This window comes from Eubalaena glacialis, chromosome 12, assembly GCF_028564815.1.
Source record: "Eubalaena glacialis isolate mEubGla1 chromosome 12, mEubGla1.1.hap2.+ XY, whole genome shotgun sequence".
NCBI classification, from domain to species: domain Eukaryota; kingdom Metazoa; phylum Chordata; class Mammalia; order Artiodactyla; family Balaenidae; genus Eubalaena; species Eubalaena glacialis.
In genome coordinates, this window is record NC_083727.1 from 95078105 (window position 1) to 95098917 (window position 20813).

Here is a 20813-nt window from a genome sequence, read left to right on the forward strand (position 1 = left end):
AACTACTGAGCCTGCGCGTCTGGAGCCTGTGCTCTGCAACGAGAGGCCGCGATAGTGAGAGGCCCGCGCACCGCGATGAAGAGTGGCCCCCGCTCGCCGCAACTAGAGAAAGCCCTCGCACAGAAACGAAGACCCAACACAGCCAAAAATAAATAAATAAATAAATAAATAAATTTATTTTAAAAAAAAGAAGAAAAAAAAAAAAAGAAACTGGCATCCAGACCACGATAAGATGGTTTTTCAGAGGCACTCGTCTGCCATCTTCTCGGTCTGCCGGCTTTCCGAGTAAAGCCGTATTCCTCGCCCCGACACCTCGTCTCCAATTCACTGGCCTGTCGTGCGGTGAGCAGAGCGAGTTTGGACCCGGCAACAAATCTCACCTGCCCAGCTGCTCCCATCCCATCTCCTCTCAACTCCTTCCCCGCACATCCATTAAGGGGAGCTTTTTGCAATTTAATAAGAGGACATAACTTCTGCTTAAAATCCTCTGGTACCTTCCCATTGTGTTTAGAATAAACCCCAGACTCCGACCGTGACTTATAAAGCCACGTGTGATCTGGACTTGCCCATCCCTTGAAAGTCTCCTCCCATTACTGTACCTCCAACTGCCCTGTCCAGCCCTGGCTGCGGCCTTCGGATGGTTCCTGGGATACACCCAGCGCCCCCTGCCCCAGAGCCTCTGCACACGTGGCTCTCCTTCCTGGAATTCCCTTTTTCCTTGTCTTCAAGTGGCTGTCTCCCTGTCATTCTGACTTTACTTTCAGTATCACCTCTTCAGAGACGATTTCTCCAACTTCCTGGCTAAAGCACCTGAGTTTCGGTGGGAGGTTGCCTCCTGCTAGAAGGTGGGCTTCAGGAAGGCAGGGCCTTCTCTGTCCCATCCAGTCTACTGTGTTATACCTGAGGCCAAGAACTGTGTTGATGGTCTTAGGAGGATCTCCCTGGATCTGGCGAAAGGAGAAGCAAGCGCTTGTTATTAGCCATTATTATTCAGTTCAGCTCCGATTACAGCCACCCCCTAAGCTGAAGTTCGGAGGAGGCATAGGGCAGGGGGTTGGAGGATGGAGAAAATGGAATCCACTTCCTTCTGGTTCTCAATTAATGTGGCCCTAAGGAATGACGCTCGACGGGAATGTTGATGTTAAGGATTCTGATGTGATTGTTTACACCTTAGCACTCACTATGACACAGTCTAAACTGTAGCTGTTAAGTCACTGTCTACACCGATCAGCCAGGATTGCCCGAGTTAGGGTGGGGTTAAAACACACGACCCCACATGTCTCAGTGACTTGACATGATTGAAACTGATTTCTTGCTCGTGACACACGTTCATCATTTCTGCTTGTTGTAGGGCCTCAGGGGCCGAATCAGATGGAAGACTCGCCGTTTGGAACTTGCCAGTGGCTGGGGCAGAGGGAAAGGAAGGGCAGGGGTGGGATGAATTTTCTCCACGGGAAGGGACACGTGTCACCTCACTCCCGTTTGATTGCTGAGAGCGAGTCACGTCACCGGCTAGAGAAATGCAAAGAGATGCAGAACAGCACTGATGTCGGCCCCGGCCGTCAGGAAGGAGAGAAGACGAGACACAAGGTAGTCCCTGACCCATAGAAACTACTAGAACCTGAGGGCAGAAGCGATGCCCTGGGTGTTGGGCAGCAGGGCTTGCTTGATGAGCCCAAATTCTCCAAGGAGGAAGCGAGGAGAAGCTTTCTACTTCCGGCCAATAGAAGAATGGGGGCCCAAGGTCATTTTACGTCTCAGGCACTCGCTTCTTCATTCAAGGCTGTTCTTTCTTTGCTGTCCGTACGTCTCTCTTACAGATTTAGTCAGTTTCTGTGTTGGTTATTCTCTGTTTGCCCCAACAAATATGCTCCCTTCCCTGCCTTGTTTTATGCCCAGGAGTTGCCCTCTAGGGATGCATCACCCAAACTCTCTGACCCTCTGGTCTTTTGTCGATTTGCTGAGTGGGAAGCACAGTGTCTTAGTCTGTTCAGGCTGCTGTAACAAAACAGCACAGAATGGGTAGCTTCTAAACACAGAAATATATGGCTCACAGGTCTGGAGGTGGGAAGTCTGAGATCAGGGAGCCAGGGGGCCAGGTGATACCTCTCAGGTCCCCGGCTTCTTCTTGTGTCCTTACACGGCAGAAGAGGCCAGGGCACTCCGTGCAGCCTCTTTTATAAGGCACTAATCCCATAACTTAAGCACTTCCCAAAGACACCATCGCCTTTGGGGGTTAGGATTTCAATATACGAATTTTGGGGAGAGGGCATAAACCTGGAGACCGTAGCACACAGGTAGGAAGTTGGAGGGCAGGATTTGAGAGAGGTTGGGGTAATTACCCCGCCCTGAAGCTCCCTTCCCTAACCTTGCTGGCATCCTTGCAGGGGCTCCTAGCTCTGTGGTCCCAGGTTCTGTCTTGAACCCTTTCCTCGAGGCTTCAGACCCCACCAGGATCCTGCCAGCGGCACCCTCCCTTGGTCCTTTGGGCCCTGGTTGGTGGAAGTTTCCTGTTGCGCTGGTCTCTGAGAACCTGGTCGTCCCTAACTGATACCTTCACTCTGACACGTCACTGTCAGCCACCTCCTTATTCCATTCCCTCCCGTTAAAGACTTTGTGTCTGTTGTCTGCTTCTTGCCATACTGACTAATACAACATCTTACTTATTAGATTCCAAACAGCTGTACATATCCTCACCCACCGTTCTTTTCTTGACATATTTCTTAGATGTGCCTTATTTCTCTGCTTTCTTATCCCCACGGCTCTCTCTTTCTCTTCACTGTGTTGTCTGAAAAAAAAAAGAAAATGCACGTGAGAGCTGTGAGTTAAGTTTTATTTGGGGCAAAATGAGGGCTATAACCTGGGAGACATTATTTCAGCTAGCTCTGAGAAACTGCTCCAAAGGGGTAGGGGGGAAGGTCAGTATATACGTGACTTTGGTGAAGGGAGAGTACGTACAATCAAGCACATATTTTTTGCAGAGGTTTCTGCTAGTCTCGTGACGGTTACTGCTAGTCACGAGGAGCAGACGTCACCATGAAGGATTTTAGTGCTTTTCTAGATAAAAGGAGATGCAAGAATCGGGCTCATAAAATCTTCTCCGGAAAATATCTAACTATCTGAAGGCCTGTTCTGTCAGTTTTCCCAGAGCACAGAGGGCCTCATTCCTGATCCCCACCCTGAACTCCTTCAGGGAGTGTTGAAGGTCAGCGGCTGCAGTGACTCATGATTTCATCCTTGTAGAGGTAGATGGCAAGTGCCAATTTGTAGGTGACACCTCTTAGAACTTTGGGCTCTGTGATAATAGCTGGTACAATGGAAAACATTTACCGGTTTTTGTCAAAACACCTTATTTCATTCAGCAAAGTGCTGGCCACTTGCTTTGGATTAATTTGCTGAGGCTGCACTAAAAATGCATCTCGGACTGGGGGGCTTGAAGAACAGAGCTTTATTTCTTCTCAGTCTGGAGGCTGGAAGCCCCAGATCAAGGTGCTGGCAGGTGTGCGTCTCTTGCGGCCTCTCTCCTTGGCTCACAGAGGCCGCCTTCTCTTCCCACCCGGGCTCTTCCCTCGGGGCCCTCGGCCTCTGTGTCTCCCTCTTATAAGGACACCAGTTTTACTGGATTAGGGCCCCAACCTAATGGCCTCATTTTAGCCTAATCACCATTTGAAAGCTCCATCTCAAACTAGGGCTGTGTTCTGAGGTTCTGGGGGTTGGGACTTTAACATATAAATTTGGGGGGAGCGTAATCCAGTGCACTCGATACACTCCTATCACAAAGCAGGATCCCAATCGCCTTTTGTGCATCAAAGCCTTTAGTTTCACCTTTCATCTGCTGGAGGGAGGAAGTTGCCTCTTCGGAAAAAGTTGCCTCAATTACCAAGTTGCCTCTTGGTAATTACGCCAACCTCTCTCAAATCCTGCCCTCCAACTTCCTACCTGTGTGCTATGGTTCCTCTTGCCTGTTTTTCTTTCATGGGTGTTTGCAAACTGCTTGACTGTTTTTGAGGATATCTCCTTCTACGGTGCCCTGTGAAATACAGCCAGTTGGTAATCAGTACGTGCCACTAACACTGCTTTCTAATCTTTTCCTCTAGAGCTACATTTTCTCCTGCTATGTTATCACAGGCAACAGTTTTACCAAATGTTTTGGTAAAACACCCCTATTACATGGATGACCATTGTTCTGGTCTCCAGTGGTAGTTGGCTCACCGTCCCCTGTCCGGCCCTTGGCCACTGCCGTATATTTTAGGCTTATTGGCTATGGCAGCACTCCACGTCAGGGTATCAATGTCAGTCCTATTCAGGACAGACCAGTTTTGCCACAAAACATTCTTATTCATTTCTTGCTTACGCTACACATGCAGCTGGTTGACGATGGGCCCCTGGTGGTCGCTCAGGGACCCTGACTGATGGAGCGGCCACCCTCTTGCCACACGTCAGGGGGATAAGAGAGCCATTGCCCCTTAAAGCCTGTCCTCATATATGATACATGTCACTTTTTTATACTTCATTGACCAAAGTGAGTCACATGGGTGCTTTTTCAAAATTTATTTTTTATTGATATAGTTAATTTACAACGTTGTGTTAATTTCTGCCGTACAGTAAAGTGATTCAGTTAAACGTATATATACATTCTTTTTCATATTTTTTTCCATTATGCTTTATCACAGGATATTGAATATAGTTTCTATAGTGCTATATGGTAGGACCTTGTTGTTTATCCATTCTATACGTACTAGTTTGCATCCTCTAACCCCAAACTCTCACTCCATCCCTCCATGGGTGCTTTTTTTAACTTCAAGGGGACAGGAAACTACTGTCCTATCTCGTGCTTGGAAAGAGAACCAGAAATTCTTGGTGAACAGCACTCATGATTATTATTCAGCAACCATTATCAAGAGCTGGTATTTAGTTCTGGAAACTAAGAAACTAATTGGGAAAAAACAAAAATTGAGATCATCTGTGGCATAAATCATGGGTCCATGATGTTATTTTTGTTTTCTGAACATCGTGACACTATTTCTCCCAACAGACACACACACACACACACACACACACCCCTTTCTTTAATGCCACAGAATTATGTATTCAGCTCTATGAATGGCAGCTGGCTGTCGTGTGTCATTTGGTAATTTCCATACCTTCTCTTTCTTACTGCAAAAGAAGCCTGCAGAGGCTGTGTAAAAAGGGTCAGGTATAGCCCTCTTCTGCTCTTTTGTGCTTGTGACACATGTGATATGTATCTCCTTCCCTTACCAATGCATTTTAAAATGAAGTCATATTTAAATTTGTCATTTCTATAAAGCAAGAAAGGTATCTGCTGCCATGCACTGCCAAGCAGACTGGCAGATGCCACTAACAAATGGTAAAAAATTCTTCTCTGGTTCATTATTTCCATAAAAACAAACTCTCTTTCAGTTATCATTTCTGAAATAGAATATAAACCTAATTCTAAATCACAAAAAAAAGATCCAGTGGCCGTCAAACCCCAGCGCAATGTGTCTCTAGAAGTCAGTGACTAAGTGAAGTGAATCGTAATTCCTCACATCCAGAAGAGGATTCACAATCCAGGGTACCCATTAAAGTGGTTTCAGCCTAAAATAGACAGGAATCACTAACAGTGCATTAACAGTGGAACCAGGTAGGAAGCATCCAGTGGAAAAATGTGCCTACAATTAGATGGTTTTGATTTGGTACAGCCTCTTCTCAGATCCTTCTCTGGGAATAAATTATTTTGTTTGAAATCTTTCCCCCATGATTCCATCCTTTTTTCTGATGCCAGCTGACTTTTCTAACATACAAATCTGGTGGTGTCATCAGATGAGTCGGCTCCGGAACTGGCTTACCATCAAGAAAGTGTTCCGCCCCACGCCCCCTCCCCTCCACCCCCCCCACCAGCCTGTGGTCATGACCTCTCCAAGCCCGTCACCCCAGGGATGCCACCGTCCCAGTGCCCTCCTGGATGCTGCTTGACAATCAAAGCTCCACTTGAAGTTCCCTCGGCTGCCAAGTCCCCTTTGCTTGCTCTCCATCCAGGACCCCCGACTCCTCACCTCCTGGCCTTTGCCAGCCTCGCTCTTCTGCATTCGCTGATTGGTAATTTCCTGACTGCCTTTTTTTTTCTGTTACGAAATTGCTCTGAGCTCTGGTCTGCGCAAGCCCTGACTGCCACTTGCTTCCTGGCTGCTGACTCATTGGTCTGCTCTGTTGTTTGGCTTGGGGGACCCTCAGGATTCCTGACGACATGGCCCCCTGCCTCACTGGGACTCCTGGCACCAGCCTGTCCTTGGTCCTGGAACCACCAGACGCCCCTGGTCCCCTCCCCATCTTTTCAGGGCTCTTTTCCTTATATACTGTTTTACTGCACAATCCTGGGTAAGTCATGTAATCTGTTCTGTTTCCTGGTTTTCCCATTTTACAAATATGAGTCTAGGTAAGCTGCAAGCTGCCCACACAGGGCTTGTGAGGAGGAAGTAAAATAAACACGTGAAAACACTTTAAGTGCAAAGTGCAAAACTGATGTAAGGTCTGATTTTTATTGCAATGCGGTTTTCTCTGAGGCATCCTTCCTGGGTGTCATTTTCTTCATCCAGAGCTTTGAGATTTGAAAAGTATTGACTGCTAGTTTGATAGACTAGTAGGTAAGAAGGAAAATAATAACTGTTGCTAGTGACCATATACCGTATGCCAAGTCCTGGGCTGGGTGCTTTCTATCCATATCTGATCTAACCTTTACATCTACTCTGCAGGGTAGGTATTATGATCGTCATTTTACAGCTGAGGAAACAAAGGCTCAGAGACATAAAGTCACTTGTCCAGGGATGCACAGTTTGTAAGTCATAGAACAAGAGAGTGTGTTCACTTCTGTTTTATTTCCGAGCTGTGATGCTCAGCACATGTCCTCCTGAGATGCACCACTGGGCTTTGCCTTTTCTCTGGTCCCACCCGGCCAATTGGATTCACACTTTGTTTTCCCTGCCCCGTGGCAGTCAGGATGTAGGGCAGCCCTCCATACTGATGGTCATGCTCTGGTGTAAGCTCTTCCCCTTGAGCCTGGACTGGACTTAGAGACTTGCTTCTGATGAATAGACTACAACAGAGGTGATGCGATATCACTTCTGAAATTAGTTTACAAAAGACCGTGGCTTCTGTGTTGCTGCATTCTCCTCCTCCCTCTTGTTCAGCTTGATGAAACCAGCTACCTTGCTGTGAGCTGCTCTATGGGAAGGCCCTGGGGAGGGGACTGAGAGCAGCCTCTAACCAGTAGTTGCCAAGGACCAGAATCCTGCCAACAACCTGTGAAGAGCTTGGAGTCAGGTCTCAGCCCAATTGAACTGCAGATTCACTGACATCGTGAGAGCCCCTGGGCTGGAGAACTCAGCTAAGCCATGCCTGGATTCCTGAACCACAAAATGGTGACATAGTAAGTGCTGTTGTAGTTTTTCTTTTAAACCACTACTTTTGGGGGTCATTTGTTCTGCGGCAGTAGATGACCAATACACATGCTGTATACTGAGAAGCATTATTGATGGAGTCTACTGTCCTTATGGCTGGTGAATGAGGAAACTAAGTGACATGCTCCACTTTCTCACCCAACAAGCAACACCTAACAAGAGCTGAGATTGGAATTCATGTCACTCAAAGCCCAAGGCATCACGTCACCCTCTAGGCCGAGCTGCTGGGGGACACATGCCTTTTTACAGGGGCCTTTGGTCGGGGATGAAGGTGGCAAGGCTGTTGTTTTGGTGCCGTTGTACCAATGAAAGCAGATAAGAATTTTACGTCTGAAGATAGATTGGTAGGGAAGAGTTTGGGGACCACAGATCAGAGAGTGCTTCCTAAATATTTCCAGGTAAGTTAATCCTACTCCACTTGAATATAGATCTACTTTGACCTCAGGCAGGGGTCAACATTTTTCTGCAAAGAGTCAGAGAGTAGGTATTTTAGGCATTGCAGGGCACATATGGTCTGTTGCATATTCTTTTATTAAAAAAAAAACACATTAAATATGTAAAAGCATTCTTAGCTCAGAGGTCTTATAAAAACAGGCTATGAGTCACATTTATTCCAGGCTGTAGTTTGTCACCCCTGACTGAAGTTAAGGTGGCCCTCAATGACTATGGTTTAATCTGAGTATGATTCTCCATGGGGTTCCAAGAGGGAATTAAGCCCTAATGTGCTAAAGCATCCATTATATGTAATGACTCAACTTCTCTCCTGTGGATTTAGAATGGTATTTGTTATGTACATACTTGGGAGAATTGAATAAATACTCACTCAAAAGACTTGTGTTCTGAGGTTCAGATGACAAGCCCTGGCTAGTGGCACACGTAATCACACACTTATTCATTCAACAGTCATTAAGTAGGCACTCAGTGCTCAGTGTTGGGTTATGTGGTGTGACAGCAGAGATAAGTGACTCTGGGCTTTCCCTCAAAGACATCACGCTGAGTGGACGACAGGAAATTTTGAAAATAATTTCTGAAGTCATGCTCAGGCAGAAACAATGTGATGACTCTACTAAGTATTCCTTTTTCATTAATCTGATATTTTTGCTATAGACTGAGGGCGTTTCTTTTTCTCCACAGGGCTGTGATCTGTGCTACACAGACTTATTGACAGTTGTCTGAGAAATAAAAAGACCCCCTGGAAATATCTGTCCAGGGGTAGACCTGGGTGAGAATCAATCCTTGCCCACCACTGACTATGTGACTTCGGGCAATTACTTGACCTTTTTGAGATACCTTTTCACCATAAGATGGAGAAAATAATAATACCCACTTCAGTGAGCTGTGGTGTAAATTTAAATGAAAAAAAAACATGCAAAGCCCTGAGGGGTGATGCAAATACGTAGCAAGAGCTCAACAGAAGTACCTATTACCGCTGTTTTCAGGCTACGACCCATGATTTCAGGGGCATCAGATACATGCTCTTAATTTTTTAAAGTCAGATCCATGTATACATGTATATGAGATGTGCCCATAGAAAGAAAGCATCTGCAGTTTTGTGTAATTGCTTTGGCCTTCTCCGAGAACTGGGTCAAGCTATGGAGGGTCAAACATACCTAATTAGAGAATCTACAAATCCCGAATATGTGCCATTTTTAGAAGGATGGTTTGATTTCTTCTCAATACAATAAACTGGCTGTGCAGGAGGATGGGGAAGGGGGAGAGGGGAAGCATCACTTCAGCAAATTCCTGATTTTATCTTATTTTTTCCATTCCTTTTGAGAGTTTCTTCATGCAGAAAAATCTCTCTCACTCTTCTGGATTCTGAAGTAAGAATAACAGAACCGAGCCTTAGGGAGCTCTTGATTTGCACCAGGCTCTGATCAGTTAATCCTCACTCAGCCCTATGAGAGACGGAATATTTTATCATTCACAATTTACATAACAGACAACTTGCACAGATTGCCCACCTAACTTGACCTAGGTCATATGGCTGGGGCATCTGTGGTCTGGTTTAAATCCAGGTAGGTTTACTTCAGAGCCCAGCTCTTAATTCCACTGTCCTACTACATGGCTACACAGTAGAAAGAATTTGGTGACATATGCAATTAAAATGTTCTGGTAGTCACATTTCAAAAAAAAAAAGGAAACAGGTGCAATTAATTTTTAAAATGTATTTTATTGAAGTATAGTTGATTTGCAATGCTGTGTTAATTTCTTCTTTTTAATTAATTAATTAATTTATTTTTGGCTGTGTTGGATCTTCATCGTTGCGCGCAGGCTTTCTCTAGTTGCGGCGAGCGGGGGCTACTCTTCGTTGTGGTGCATGGGCTTCTCATTGCAGTGGCTTCTCCTGTTGCAGAGCATGGGCTCTAGGTGCGCGGGCTTCAGTAGTTGTGGCACGCGGGCTCAGTAGTTGCGGCTCATGGGCTCTAGAGCGCAGGCTCAGTAGTTGTGGCACACGGGCTTAGTTGCTCTGCGACATGTGGGATCTTCCCAGACCAGGGCTTGAACTGGTGTCCCCTGCATTGGCAGGCGGATTCTTAACCACTGCGCCACCAGGGAAGTCCCACTGTGTTAATTTCTGCTGTACAGCAAAGTGATTCAGTGTATATACCTTCTTTTTCATATTCTTTTCCATTATGGCTTATCACAGGATATTGAATATAGTTCCCTGTGCTCTATAGTAGGACCTTATTGTTTATCCATTCTATATGTTTGCATCTGCTAATCCCAAACTCCCAATCCTTCCCTCCCCCAAAGGTACAGTTAATGTTAATCATATATTTAAGTTAACCGATCATCTTTAAGATGTTACCATTCAATATGTAATCACAGAAAATAGTCTTCTTTTCGTACTTCAGGAGTTATCGCTTCTGCACGGCTCCATTAGGACCTTTCACGTGGTTGGGAGCCATGCGTGGCTGGTGGCCTCCATAGTGGAGAGCATAGCCCTGTGCCTGCTCAGCCAGAGTTACTGGACTTTCTATTTACATCTCTATGTTTACATAATCTTTATTCTTTGTGTTTTGGTATCTTCAAAACTATTAAAAAGATCCTGAGTACTAAAACTGAAAGTAAGTTTTAAAAAAAAGGAAGAAAAGAAAGCAGTGGTAATAAGGTCATTGTTTGGGGATTTCTAACAATGCCTAAGGAAGCTGTGTTCTTTGGTGACTTCTGTCAGATTGCTCAAATATTTTGAGTTCAACTGCTTGCCCATTTAAGAACATAAGGTTCATTTATCATGTTTCCCCCTTGGCCAAGCAGAAATCTAAAAATAAGCTCTTAAGTTGTTAGGTTTGACCCAACTCTTTATATAAATATCCGTTTGCAGTTGTTGTTTTAGCAAAAGAAAAAGCCAGTCTCCTAAGTGTTTTGGTTCTAAAAACTTTAGGAAACTGAGTTCACCCCTAAACACTTCCTTCCTCTAAACCACATACAGACTGAAAAAAAAAAGGAAGTGAAAATTAGATTTTATTTTATTTTTCCTGCAAGAGGACAGAAAAGACAATGCCTTCCCCCATATGACATTCTTTTGCCATTACCCTTCCCACCACCAAATTCCAAATGATGATTAGAGGATGAAAAATTGGCCCCTTAATATAAAGCTTAACTCTGTAAGCTCCGTGGAGTCTTGGTTTCAGGTGTCACATCTCATCTGATGAGTTTGGAAGGGCCTGCAGGAAATCACTGCGTCACATAAACCCCTTTTTGTGTCTCTGGCAATGTTTCCCCAACACTGGACACAGAGAAGACAACAGTAGACAGTAAGTGCTTGTTGAATTACAATTTTTTAATTTATTTGAGGAAAGTCAAGAAAAATTTCTCTGGACTATTATAAGAGAAAAGTGGTTTGCTATTTCCAAATATACTAATGGAAACACTTAGAAGATGTATTTTGATTAGAAAGAAATGACCTGGGGGCAAGGAGTGACATGAAGATGTGGGTGAAAATCCTGGAAATTAAAAGGGTGACTGGCTTCTAGAGGTTCCTCCTTGACTCTGTCTTTACATGAAATTTTAATATGAATAAAATATAAAAACTAAAAAAAAAAGATAAAAAATATGTAGAAGAATATCTGTAAAATTTTGGTCAAGGGGAAGATTTTAAGGTAGTAGGTAGGAAACTTAGAAAACACAGTTATATTTAACCTGTCTCTCTATAGAAATACGTATATATATATATATATACACACACACATATATGTGCATGTATGTATGTATTTAATACATATCTTATGCAAAACAGTGAACTGGGAAAAATATATGCAATTAGAATACTATCAGAAGACATAACAAGTTGCTCTTCCTAATATACAAATGACTGCTAAAAGAAAAAGCAAGTTATAAATGAAAAAAAACCAAAGAAAATAAACTATAAAGATTTTCTTCCTCACTAGTGAATCAGAAGTGCAAACTATACAAAAATCAGATGAAAATTTTAACTCATCACATAAGCCAAACAAACAAACAAGTAACATCATCCAACTATAGTGAAGTATGCTGGCTACCCAGCTGCTGGGGGTGTGAACTGACTGAATAAATATAATAGACTTCAAGCGATTTCTGGTGAATAATACTTACTAATAACATTAATGCTAGCTGTCTGGGCTTAAAACATTTTAGCAAAGTATCTTTCACAACTGTGTGTAGCGTAGAGTGAAATCATATTCACTATTAATGTTATATGTCCTTACAGAGAAAGACAAATATCATGTGATATCACTTATATGTGGAATCCACACACACAAAAAAATTATACAAGTGAACTTATATAAAAATAGAAATAGACCCACAGATATAGAAAACAAACTTATGGTTACCAAAGGGGAAGGGGGGGAGGGATAAATTAAGAGGTTGGGATTAACACATACACACTGCTATATATATATAAAATAGATAAATAACAAGGACCTACTGTATAGCACAGGGAACTATACTCAATATTTTGTAATAGCCTATAAGGGAAAAGAATCTGAAAAAGAATATATACATATGTCTGTGTGTGTACATATATATGTGAACATATATTACTGAATTGCTGTGCTGTACATCTAAAACTAACTTGACATTGTAAATCAACTCTACTTCAATAAAATGAAGAAGAAAAGAAAAGCAAAATAAAGTTATATGCCCTTATGTGTTTTAGAAAGTGAGAATTGCTATTAACCAGCTGGGTAATTTGCCTTATGCAGTAGCCTTCAGTTTGCCTAGACGACCACTCTGGCAATGGACCACTCTGGCAGAAGGCACAGGGCTGGCTTTGGGCCGAGGCTGCCCACGGCCTCATCCCTTCCCTGCTGCAGTGGCCGGGGAGTCTGGTGCTGCTGATGACACAGGCAGGGGAAGCTTCCAGATGGCATCAGACTGGATGTGAATGAAAAAGAAGCCTTTACTGGGTTACACTACTGAGATTTGCGGGTCAATATCTGGTCCTTGTGGTCTAGCCCAACCCAACTAAAACAACAATACAGATAGTGTTCTTTAGGGACTATAGAACATATATAGTCTCTCTATATAATTTAGAGAGAATGTATATATACATTCTCTCTATATTATAAAATATATATATATTTAAAACATATATATATATGTTTTACATACATATATATGTTTTATACATACATATACATATTTATAAAGCATATAAAACATATTTACATTTATGTTTTATACACACATATACATATTTATGTTATATATGTTTTACATACATATATATGTATATATAAAATATATATATTCAAATGCAGTTAAATATAACTGCGTTTCTTTCTAAGTCTCCTACCTATCTTAAGGTCTCTCCCTTGACCAAAATTGTACAAAGAGTCTTCTGCATATTCTTTTGTTTTTTTTATATTTAACTCTTACATTTTGCTCATATTAAAATTTCCTTTAAAGCATTCAGACACATCTTACACAAACTAGCATCCTCGATTGGATGAACTATTTTGGATCATTTGGAAGCACTTTTGAGATCTTATATCACTTTCAGGTTGTTATGTAAATAGATCAGCACTCACCTGTAATTACACTTGTTAACCGAGCGCCAGGCCACGGTCCTGATTAAGATGCTGCGTCCACTTCAAGTCTACTTCTCGTGGTGGCGGCGGCAGCTGCGGCTTCCGAGGCTGCTGCGATGCTAAGATGAACGCCTCTCCCGCCTTTGGGTCGTTCTTGCTCTTCGAGGGCGAGAAGAAGGTCAAGGCACCGGATGCCTGTTTGTTCACCTCCAACAAGGAAGACCACGCGCTAGGAAACATCATCAGATCACAGCTGCTGAAGGCCCCCCAGGTGCTGTTTGCTGGCTACAAAGTCCCCCATGCCTTGCAGCACAAGACCCTCATCCGTGTGCTGACCACACTGGATGCCAGCCTTCACCCATGCCATCGCAGACCTCCTCCGTGAGCTCTCCCTGCTGGAAGAGCGCGTCCGGCTGGCCATCAAAGACAAGCAAGAAGGAATTGAGTAGGGGGCTGCACCTGGCCCTTCTCCAGGCACCAGATGGACAAGAGTCCTTCTTCTAGCCGTGGGCCTCCTTGTAGAAATTCCAGCGAGCCCCTCACCCGTGACACCGATGTGTCCTGTACATAGAGTCTGTTTCACCTTCCTAATAAAGTGTGGCAGGAAAAGACCCAGCTGCGGGCGGAGGCAGAGGTGACTTCACAGCAATGGACCGTCAGTTCAGCAGAGGTAAAGGACCTGTTCCGAAGCCACTCAGGGGCCTCACTTCAAAGCGGCCTGGCCCGGAGACCCAGACTTCTGTCTGAGAGCGTGGCAGGAACAAACTCATCTGGACAAAAACTGGGAACCTGCGGCTGCCAGGCAGCGTCTCAAGCAGAGGGAAACCGAAAGCCCATGTGCTTCTAGGAGTCTCTGCTCTAGAAGCCTCAGCATAGGGACACCTGATGGGGCCCCCAAACAGCTCTCCCCAGGCTTCTCTTACATAGTGGAGTTTAATAAAAATAGTCACTGAGGGGCTTCCCTGGTGGCGCAGTGGTTGGGAATCTGTCTGCCAATGTAGGGGACACGGGTTCGAGCCCTGGTCTGGGAAGATCCCACATGCCGTGGAGCAGCTAGGCCCGTGAGCCACAACTACTGAGCCTGCGCGTCTGGAGCCTGTGCTCCGCAACAAGAGAGGCCGCGATAGTGAGAGGCCCGCGCACCGCGATGAAGAGTGGCCCCCGCTCTCTGCAACTAGAGAAAGCCCTAGCACAGAAACGAAGACTCAACACAGCCAAAAATAAATTAAAAAAAAAAAAAAGTCACCGATAAAAAGCAATCAATCAATCAACTTCTCATACCGGTTCTGAACGTCCTGTCCTGACTAGCGCCCCATTCTTTGGAATTCTTACCCCGTTTCATGGTTCCATGTTCTTTTGCTTTCTCCCTCTCTCTCCTGGGGCGTGGTCCTCAGCCTTGCTTTCCCCACTGTCACTTTTGGACCCATGGAGCACCGTTCCCAAACTGTGATCCATGGACGATTCAGCTTCTCCTTTCAGGCTCCAGCCTTGGACCCAGGAGCCTTGTGCCTTTGAATGCCTTACTTGGTCATTCAACCCCAAAACCTCAGCAGTGGGGTAGGGGAGAAGGTCAACACGCTTAGGTGGTGATAGCAATAGAGTGGGAAAGCCATCATCAGAACTTCTCTCTCTCAAAGTCAAGGTTAATAATCCAACATCAAAAACCATTGTGAAATTCTATGAATACTTGGATTATTAAGCAATTTCCACACTTGGATTTTTCATGGGTCCTGAATTTCCAAGTAAACAAAGCTTGGAAAATTCTTGTTAATAAGTTCATTATTAACAAGTAGGTAACTTTTAACATAGCACACCTAGTTTTACAGACTTGGTGATAGTGCCTGGAAGCTGTTAGCTGATACTCTGAGATCCTGCAGGAAATCATTGCTTCATAGAGGTAGTTTTTTTTCTAGAGAGCTAGGATTAATTATATTTCAATAATTTGTCTTTATGAAGATACCATGGTAGTAATTTTTCCTTAGTGAAAATAAGCTGAAGCTGGACATAAATAAATCCTAAATGTTCATCAACTAAAGAATAGTTATATAAATTATTTTTTTATTTGTGTAATGTAATCTCATGCAACTATTCAAATAAAAACTAGAAAGACAAGGTTGGAGCATAGAAGATTAGCATGAAATAATGCTACAAGAAAGAGCAGAACATGGTGTTTCCTTTAAGGTTAAAAATCCCACCCATGGCCCCTGAGTAGGGAATTCAGTGGTATAGCTGTTCTGAATTAATGTTGATCAATGAATATTCTTCATGTTTGGATGGACTTTCAAAGGTGGGTGCCGCTGAGGACTTCATTTCCACGAGAACTTGAACAGCTTTCCCAGAGAGGAAATAGTTGAACACAAGGTCTTCATGGTTGATCCCAATCCCCGAGCCTCACACTAAATATGGAGAAGTGGGGGGGTGGAGGGGTTGCAGTTGCCATTGGGAAGTTTACCAGACAAACATGAGAGTCATGATACAGAAGCTTTGTGTAGAGACCTTGATGAAAATTTGGGAAGGAGGGGATGAGGGTGGGAGGGCAAGGGCTGGGGTGATGGTGGGCTCTATTTTGAGCACAATATTTAACAACTACCATTTGGTGTTTTCTTCAAACACAACTTCTTCTATAGCTTTTTTCTCCCATTCCCAAGCACTTGCGCCAAATTTGGAGTAAAACTGAAAACTAAAATGAGTCAAAGAATGAGCTGAACAATGTGTGTGTGTGTGTGTGTGTGTGTGTTTAGGGGTGTGATATAAAGAAGGTAAAAATTTTCTGTTCTGTGTTGGGAGTTTTAATGATGTCAGGAGGAGGACCATTTTTCCTATTCAGAGCAGCAATGGTTTGTGTGGAAGTGAGGCCAGAATCACGCCCATCACAGGGACTCCAGCTGTGGCCAGCGCAGATGGGATTAGCGGAGAGAGAGGAGTATGATGGCCGTTTGGAAGCACGTGGCTCTTGAACTAAATGGGACAAAATTCATCTCTCCACTGCATCTTCAGGGTGTATATTCCCTCCGTGAGGTCTGGGGAAACAGGAGTCATATAACCACATAAAATGTGTGTAGAAGAAGATGTTGAATAGACTTTTCTCAAAGTCCAGGAACCAGGGACAGCACTTTGAAATTGGAGGCTGTGTACTTCATTTATTAAAACCTTGGGCTTTAGAGCAAGAGAGCCTGGGTTTGCATCCTGGTTGCCTCACCTCCTGGTATATAACCTTCAGTGGATTCCATAAACTTTGTGCTTTAATTTCTTCATCTGTGAAATGTGGTTGCTGTGAGGATTAAATGAGCTAATACCTATAAGAGAATCAGCACAGTTTCTGGCCCATAAAGTTGAGCTATGAGGATGGTGATAATGACCACGATGATGATGAAGATTAGGGCTCAAAGCTGAGTAAAAGGAAGCCAGCTCGTGATCCATATTTTAAACAAAATCCTCAACAATGGGATCAAGGTATTTCTAGACCTCATTTACAGGTGGCAGAACTGGCCGTGTCAGCTCCAGTGAACACCTCAAAATTCTTTGCCTTCTCCCACAGACACATTCGATGTTAGGCTGGGTAGTTTGGGGTACTGTAACAGGATGTGGGGTCAGCATCACACACGAAATCTATGTGAGTGCTATTGGTCGGAGGATGGCTTTCCTCTGTGCAGATATTTAGGAGCCAAAGCTCCTTGCATGCTGTGCTCTGACCACCTCTCCAGGCATAACAGTCCTCTGCATTGAACTGACAGAATGAGGAAGAGAAAGCAAGAAGCCACCAGCATCTTTTTTTTTTCACATCTTTATTGGAGTATAATTGCTTTACAATGGTGTGTTAGTTTCTGCTTTATAACAAAGTGAATCGGTTATACATATACATATATCTCCACATCTCTTCCCTCTTGCGTCTCCCTCCCTCCCACACTCCCTATCCCACCCTTCTAGGTGGTCACAAAGCACTGAGCTGATCTCCCTGGGCTATGCAGCTGCTTCCCACTAGCTATTTTACATTTGGTAGTGTATATATGTCCATGCCACTCTCTCACTTTGTCCTAGCTTACCCTCCCCGTGTCCTCAAGTCCATTCTCTAGTAAGTCTGCGAGCCGAGGCCTGGAGGTGACACATGACCTCCACTGTCTTTCCACTGAGGTCGGTGGAAAGGGGTCAGATCGAGTCCCATAAATCCCACCTACATGCCTGTGTCTCCCTCTGGGTCATGGTCTCCCAGAGACACGAGAGGGAGAGCAGCATTTTCACAGACAGCGAGTTCTCCTTTCAAGAAGGGCAGAGGGACAGAGGTTGAACTGCAAGAAGGGGACCCCAGGCACCTCATTCTCATCTAAAAGCTTATTGAGCTGCAAAGCTGGCAGCGCCATCCTGGCATGACCCCTGGGACAGAAGGTGAGGGGGATCTTAGGAGATGTTGATGTGTGTTCTCCAAAGTTAGGGGGCCAGATGTGAGCATGGAGACTAAGGCTACTTCTCACCTGTGGTTTCATCAGGCAAAAGTCCCAGCAGAGCAGCTGAATCACGCAGCGTGTGGCAACCCTGGTTTTGGATACGCGGGAAGAAAATGGAGACAGGCTACCGATCCATCAGAGGACCCACAAAGGACCCTGAGGCTCTGCAAGGATGTACGGATAGTCAGAGAAGATACGCAGGTCTTCAGGCAGCAGTCTGAAGAGGATGAGAGGATGCCCCTGAGAGGCATCTCGGGAAGAGGATGCCCCGCTCCGAGAGGTGTTTGGAGACAGCGGTCCTTGGGTGTGGTTGCCCCTCCCTGAAGGGATCCTCAGTCATGGAGAAGCTGAACAGAGCCCCTGATAAATCACACACAACCTCTACTCAGAGGCCATCGTATTGGTGGAGACCCCAAGGAGTCCGGTGGACGGTTATCTTCTCCCATCAACAGGCAGCCAGCTGTGCCAGACACCTACCACTTTTCTATTTCTTCTTGCTACATGACAGCTCATAGGAAGAGGATGGGACGAGGAAAAGACCATGCCTCTTAGGAACCAGAGGTCACACAAGTTAGAGATCAAGGCTGAACTTCGGGGAAGGGAAAATATGAGAGCAGAACTTAAAATGAGAAGGATTGAATGATACTCTTCCAATATCTGAAAGGGATCAGGAAGCTACGGGATCTTCCGGAGATAAGAAGGGACCGAAAAAGAAAATCTCACAGTTTATGGTTAAATACAGTGATAGGAAAAAAAGGCCAACATAAACCTCCAACATGTCATGTCCCTCTCAAGACCAGCCCGCTGGGTGAACTGATTTCCTAAACACAGAGGTGTAAAAGCTGCAGGGGGAAGAAGACACCACTTGCCTTTTAGAATCTGTTTGCACTGATTGGCTCTTACTGTTTGCCTCATCAGTTGACTGGTCTCTGCCAGCACGAGTTTACAGTGGGGAGGAGGTGGGCTGTGTGCCCCTTGACCTTTGTGCTTTGCAGAGCCCGAGGGGTCTTGTTGTGGGCAAAGAGGGGAGGCGGGAGAGGGCGGAGAAGGCTATTGCTCTCCATGCGGGTGGCATTAAGAGCGTTGGGGCTGGTATGATCGACGGAGAACTGCCCTTTGGACCAGCAGGGCCCAGGGAGAATCTTGGGAATCTAAATATTTAGGGGGAACTTTTTAGGGCCCAGGATCTCCTGCATGAGCAGGAGGAGGTTTAGAGAGAACGAAAATCAGTTTAATGGTTTAAATGGTGTCGTTTGTAGCTGTAAACTGGGGAGATAGGAAGACGTGCGGGTTTCAAGGATGAATAATTAAGAGGAATATTTATTCATTCATCCATTTTTTTATTCAAAAACATGTAGTGAATACGTACTATGTGCCACGCTCTACACTAGATGCCGGGCATACAGTAGAGGGTAAAGCATCTAAGCTCTGCTGGGCTAAATCTGTGAAAGCAAACGCAGAGAGCTTTAAACGGGCACTGGATCTGGTCTGAGGGTGGAAGAGAACGGATGGAGTGCCAGTATGTGCGGATAATGGGAAACAGGGTTCTTCATGTTTAGGAATTCCTATAATGTTGTTTTAATACTCCTTTCATAACAAATAATAATCATGAAGGAAATGAAAATCTTGGCACGGTGAACCAAATGGAGAACTGCTTTCGTGTTTTTCCTTAGAGTCTAAGTAAATTAAAAGTCGTTTAATGCTGACAAAGGGTCTCCATCACCTCCTTTCGACTTTCCCTGCTGAATCCAGAGAGCGTCTTCCGTTTGTCCATTTCCCCTCCGTTCCGTTCATGCAGGGTTCTGCCACATCCGGCTCATTCCCCTGTGAAGCAAGTCATGATAAGGCTTTCCTCTGCTGTAATTTCAGAATCCTTAAGTAGTTTCAGAGGAAGCCTACTTAACAAAGTAGTAGATCGCCCTTCCTTGTTATATCCTGAAAATGTAGGACAAGAGAGCTGTTGTTATCTGAGGATCTCAAAACCAGGAGTGCTTTGAAAGCAAATGATGTCTCGTGATTCTCAAGTAAAGCCTGAGAAAGTACATTTAGATGCCCAGGTGGGTGAAGGGGGGAGCCGACGCTCCGGTGGGTGATGAGGGGAGCAGACGCCCAGGTGGGTTATGGGAGAAGCTGAACAGTCTCTGATATAGGAATTTAAGCTAAGCATGAATTAGAGCATCCTTACACACACACACACACACACACACACACACACACACACAGAGGGATTCAAGACGTACAGGTACCAAAAAAGACTGCACACTTCTAACTAGCCTGTGGACAGAGTATAGGCTAAAAATGTAAACTTATTAATAAATTTAGACCTTCATAGAAACACTTAAGTGGCTAGTGACATAACATTTTTCTGCAGCAGAAAATAAAGGATTTCTGTAGTTTCAAGGTCATACCAGGAGCATCCACCCTCCATGAGGTGTATGGGATTCTCCGAGCTTCAAGGTGAAGGTAGCAGTCTAATCACAGGGACGGAAGACAGAAGGATCCCGGTCACACTGTGGCATTCTCGCGGACTTGCGTGTGTGCTTGAATTGAGGAAGCTCTCAGAGATGTGAGTAACCTGGGCTGACTTCCGCCCAATGCATGGGGTGGGGAGTTCCCGACAGTGGCCATCACTGGGGAAGTGGAACTTTGACCATGATTTCAAAGCGAGGGGCGAAGAAGTGAAAGAAGCACAGACGGGGAAGGAAAACTGACAGGCTCCCTCCTTCCATGGAGACTGGATAAAACAAATAATGGGTAGCTCTGATAATGCCTTCGCTGATCATAAAACAAGTATTTGGCTGTCTATAGATACTTTTTCCCCCTGAATTGGTTCTTGGGCTAAATACAATTATCTCTTCTTTTCTAAGGTTCCATTTAATAGCCTAAAATCAAGTGAT

At 44.5% G+C, this 20813-nt stretch overlaps 1 long non-coding RNA gene and 1 pseudogene across 5 annotated transcripts in view; both read left to right on the forward strand.

The window, feature by feature from the left end:
- Window positions 1–7270: 7270 nt before the first annotated feature.
- LOC133102143 (uncharacterized) overlaps window positions 7271–20813 on the forward strand; it is a 43168-nt gene continuing 29625 nt past the window's right edge. For all 5 annotated transcript variants that reach the window (XR_009702864.1, XR_009702863.1, XR_009702866.1 and 2 more), the window contains exon 1: window positions 7271–7426. This is a non-coding gene — a long non-coding RNA (uncharacterized LOC133102143). The remainder of the gene's footprint in view (window positions 7427–20813) is intronic.
- On the forward strand, window positions 13522–13923 carry LOC133102142 (DNA-directed RNA polymerase II subunit RPB11-a-like; annotated as a pseudogene).